We start from the raw sequence: 5,226 nt of genomic DNA on the forward strand, positions 1-5,226 counted from the left end.
GTGCCATAACTTTGCAGGGAACCTTTAGAACATGAAATTTTCACCTCCCACTATAGCAGAAAGGGTCTTTCTAGTAGTTGCACATCAAATCTAAGCTGCCTGAAGTGTTTTTCGAAAGTTATCAACATTTTTATGTTTGGCGTTCCGGAACCCACCTTATCTCAAGCTGAAAACGCGTTGACTGCATTGTGCCATAACTTTGCAGGGAAGCTTCAGAACATGAAATGTTCACCTCCCACTATGACAGAAAGGGTCTTTCTAGTAGTTGCACATCAGATCTAAGCTGTCTGAAGTGTTTTTCGAAAGTTATCAACATTTTAATGTTTGGCGTTACAGAATCGACCGTATCTCAGGATGAAAAATTGTTTTCTGCATTGTCCCATAACTTTCTAGGGAAGCTTCAGAACATGAAATTTTGACCTAACACTATAGCAGAAAGGGTCTTTCTAGTAGTTGCACATCAAATCTAAGCTGTCTGAAGTGTTTTTCGAAAGTTATCAACATTTTTATGTTTGTCGTTCCGGAATCGACCTTATCTCAGGCTGAAAATGCTTTTTACGCTTTGTGCCATAACTTGGCATGGAAGCTTCCGAACATGAAATGTTCACCTCCCAATATAGCAGAAAGGGTCTTTCTAGTAGTTGCACATCAAATCTAAGCTGTCTGAAGTGTTTTTCCAAAGTTATCAACATTTTTATGTTTGGCGTTCCGGAATCAACCTTATCTCTGGCTGAAAACGCGTTTTACGCATTGTGCCATAACTTTTCAGGGAAGCTTCAGAACATCAAATGTTCACCTAACATTATCGCAGAAAAGGTCTTTCTAGTAGTTGCACATCAAATCTAAGCTGTCTGAAGTGTTGTTCCAAAGTTATCAACATTTTTACGTTTGGCGTTTCGGAAACCACCTTGTCTCAGACTGAAAACGCGTTTTCTGCATTGTGCCATAACTTCTCAGGGAAGCTTCAGAACATGAAATGTTCACCTCCCACTATAGCAGAAAGGGTCTTTCTAGTAGTTGCACATCAAATCTAAGTTGTCTGAAGTGTTTTTCGAAAGCTATCAACATTTTTATGTTTGGCGTTCCGGAAACGACCTTATCTCGGGCTGAAAACGCGTTTTCCGCATTGTGCGATAACATTGCAGGGAAGCTTCAGAACATGAAATTTTAACCTCCCACTATAGCAGAAAGGCTCTTTCTAGTAGTTGCACATCAAATCTAAGCTGTCTGAAATGTTTTTCCAAATTTATCAACATTTTTACGTTTGGCGTTCCTGAATCGACCTTATCTCAGGCTGAAAACGCGTTTTCTGCATTGTGCCATAACTTTGCAGGGAAGCTTCAGAACATGAAATTTTCACCTCCCACTACAGCAGAAAGGGTCTTTCTAGTAGTTGCACATCAAATCTAAGCTGTCTGAAGTGTTTTTCCAAAATTATCAATATTTTTACGTTTGGCGTTCCGGAACCCACCTTATCTCAGGCTGAAAACGCATTTTCGGCATTGTGCCATAACTTTGCAGGGAAGCTTCAGAACATGAAATTTTCACCTCCCACTACAGCAGAAAGGGTCTTTCTAGTAGTTGCACATCAAATCTAAGCTGTCTGATGTGTTTTTCCAAAGTTATCAACATTTTTGTGTTTGGTGTTCCGGAATCGACCTTATCTTAGGCTGAAAACGCGTTTTACGCATTGTGCCATAACTTTGCAGGGAAGCTTCAGAACATGAAATGTTCACCTCCCACTATAGCAGAAAGGGTCTTTCTAGTAGTTGCACATCAAATGTAAGCTGTCTGAAGTGTTTTTCCAAAGTTATCAACATTTTTATGTTTGGCGTTCCGGAATCGACCTTATCTCAGGCTGAAAACGCGTTTCACGCATTGTACCATAACTTTGCAGGGAAGGTTCAGAAAATGAAATTTTCACCTCCCACTATAGCAGAAAGGGTCTTTCTAGTAGTTGCACATTAAATCTAAGCTCTCTGAAGTGTTGTTCCAAAGTTATCAACATTTTTACGTTTGGCGTTTCGGAAACCACCTTGTCTCAGGCTGAAAACGCGTTTTCTGCATTGTGCCTTAACTTCTCAGGGAAGCTTCAGAACATGAAATGTTCACCTCCTATTATAGCAGAAAGGGTCTTTCTAGTAGTTGCACATCAAATCTAAGCTGTCTGAAGTGTTTTTCCTAAATTATGAACATTTTTATGTTTGGCGTTCCGGAATCGACCTTATCTCAGGATGAAAAATCGTTTTCTGCATTGTCCCATAACTTTGCAGGGAAGCTTCAGAACATGAAATTTTCACCTCCCACTACAGCAGAAAGGGTCTTTCTAGTAGTTGCACTTCAAATCTAAGCTGTCTGAAGTGTTTTTTGGAAGTTATCAACATTTTTATGTGTGGCGTTCTGGAATCTACCTTATCTCTGGATGAAAATGCATTTTCTGCATTGTCCCATAACTTTCCAGGGAAGCTTCAGAACATGAAATTTTGACCTCCCACTATAGCAGAAAGGTTCTTTCTAGTAGTTGCGCATCAAATCTAAGCTGTCTGAAGTGTTTTTCCAAAGTTATCAACATTTTTATATTTGGCGTTCCGGAATCGACCTTATCTCAGTCTGAAAACGCGTTTTACGCATTGTGCCATAACTTTGCAGGGAACCTTTAGAACATGAAATTTTCACCTCCCACTATAGCAGAAAGGGTCTTTCTAGTAGTTGCACATCAAATCTAAGCTGCCTGAAGTGTTTTTCGAAAGTTATCAACATTTTTATGTTTGGCGTTCCGGAACCCACCTTATCTCAAGCTGAAAACGCGTTGTCTGCATTGTGCCATAACTTTGCAGGGAAGCTTCAGAACATCAAATGTTCACCTCCCACTATAGCAGAAAGGGTCTTTCTAGTAGTTGCACATCAGATCTAAGCTGTCTGAAGTGTTTTTCGAAAGTTATCAACATTTTAATGTTTGGCGTTACAGAATCGACCGTATCTCAGGATGAAAAATTGTTTTCTGCATTGTCCCATAACTTTCCAGGGAAGCTTCAGAACATGAAATTTTGACCTAACACTATAGCAGAAAGGGTCTTTCTAGTAGTTGCACATCAAATCTAAGCTGTCTGAAGTGTTTTTCGAAAGTTATCAACATTTTTATGTTTGTCGTTCCGGAATCGACCTTATCTCAGGCTGAAAATGCTTTTTACGCTTTGTGCCATAACTTGGCATGGAAGCTTCCGAACATGAAATGTTCACCTCCCAATATAGCAGAAAGGGTCTTTCTAGTAGTTGCACATCAAATCTAAGCTGTCTGAAGTGTTTTTCCAAAGTTATCAACATTTTTATGTTTGGCGTTCCGGAATCAACCTTATCTCTGGCTGAAAACGCGTTTTACGCATTGTGCCATAACTTTTCAGGGAGGCTTCAGAACATCAAATGTTCACCTAACATTATCGCAGAAAAGGTCTTTCTAGTAGTTGCACATCAAATCTAAGCTGTCTGAAGTGTTTTTCCAAAGTTATGAACATTTTTATGTTTGGCGTTCCGGAATCGACCTTATCTCAGGCTGAAAACGCGTTTTACGTATTGTGCCATAACTTTGCAGGGAAGCTTCAGGACCTTGAATTTTCACCATCCACTATATCAGAAAGGGTCTTTCTAGTAGTTGCACCTCAAATCTAAGCTGTCTGAAGTGTTGTTCCAAAGTTATCAACATTTTTACGTTTGGCGTTTCGGAAACCACCTTGTCTCAGGCTGAAAACGCGTTTTCTGCATTGTGCCATAACTTCTCAGGGAAGCTTCAGAACATGAAATGTTCACCTCCCACTATAGCAGAAAGGGTCTTTCTAGTAGTTGCACATCAAATCTAAGCTGTCTGAAGTGTTTTTCGAAAGTTTTCAACATTTTTATGTTTGGTGTTCCTGAATCGACCTTATCTCAGGCTGAAAACGCGTTTCCTGCATTTTGCCATAACTTTGCAGGGAATCTTCAGAACATGAAATTTTCACCTCCCACTACAGCAGAAAGGGTCTTTCTAGTAGTTGCACATCAAATCTAAGCTGTCTGAAATGTTTTTCCAAAGTTATCAACATTTTTACGTTTGGCGTTTCAGAATCGACCTTATCTCAGGCTGAAAACGCGTTGTCTGCATTGTGCCATAACTTTGCAGGGAAGGTTCAGAAAATGAAATTTTCACCTCCCACTATAGCAGAAAGGGTATTTCTAGTAGTTGCACATTAAATCTAAGCTGTCTGAAGTGTTGTTCCAAAGTTATCAACATTTTTACGTTTGGCGTTTCGGAAACCACCTTGTCTCAGGCAGAAAACGCGTTTTCTGCATTGTGCCATAACTTCTCAGGGAAGCTTCAGAACATGAAATGTTCACCTCCCACTATAGCAGAAAGGGTCTTTCTAGTAGTTGCACATCAAATCTAAGCTGTCTGAAGTGTTTTTCCAAAATTATCAACATTTTTATGTTTGGCTTTCCGTAACCCACCTTATCTCAGGCTGAAAACGCGTTTTCGGCATTGTGCCATAACTTTGCAAGGAAGCTTCAGAACATGAAATTTTCACCTCCCACTACAGCAGAAAGGGTCTTTCTAGTAGTTGCACATCAAATCTAAGCTGTCTGATGTATTTTTCCAAAGTTATCAACATTTTTATGTTTGGTGTTCCGGAATCGACCTTATCTCAGGCTGAAAACGCGTTTTACGCATTGTGCATTAACTTTGCAGGGAAGCTTCAGAACATGAAATTTTAACCTCCCACTATAGCAGAAAGGCTCTTTCTAGTAGTTGCACATCAAATCTAAGCTGTCTGAAATGTTTTTCCAAATTTATCAACATTTTTACGTTTGGCGTTCCTGAATCGACCTTATCTCAGGCTGAAAACGCGTTTTCTGCATTGTGCCATAACTTTGCAGGGAAGCTTCAGAACATGAAATTTTCACCTCCCACTACAGCAGAAAGGGTCTTTCTAGTAGTTGCACATCAAATCTAAGCTGTCTGAAGTGTTTTTCCAAAATTATCAACATTTTTATGTTTGGCGTTCCGGAACCCACCTTATCTCAGGCTGAAAACGCATTTTCGGCATTGTGCCATAACTTTGCAGGGAAGCTTCAGAACATGAAATTTTCACCTCCCACTCCAGCAGAAAGGGTCTTTCTAGTAGTTGCACATCAAATCTAAGGTGTCAGATGTGTTTTTCCAAAGTTATCAACATTTTTGTGTTTGGTGTTCCGGAA

Source organism: Synchiropus splendidus, unplaced genomic scaffold (assembly GCF_027744825.2).
Source record: "Synchiropus splendidus isolate RoL2022-P1 unplaced genomic scaffold, RoL_Sspl_1.0 HiC_scaffold_21, whole genome shotgun sequence".
In the NCBI taxonomy this organism is placed as follows: domain Eukaryota; kingdom Metazoa; phylum Chordata; class Actinopteri; order Syngnathiformes; family Callionymidae; genus Synchiropus; species Synchiropus splendidus.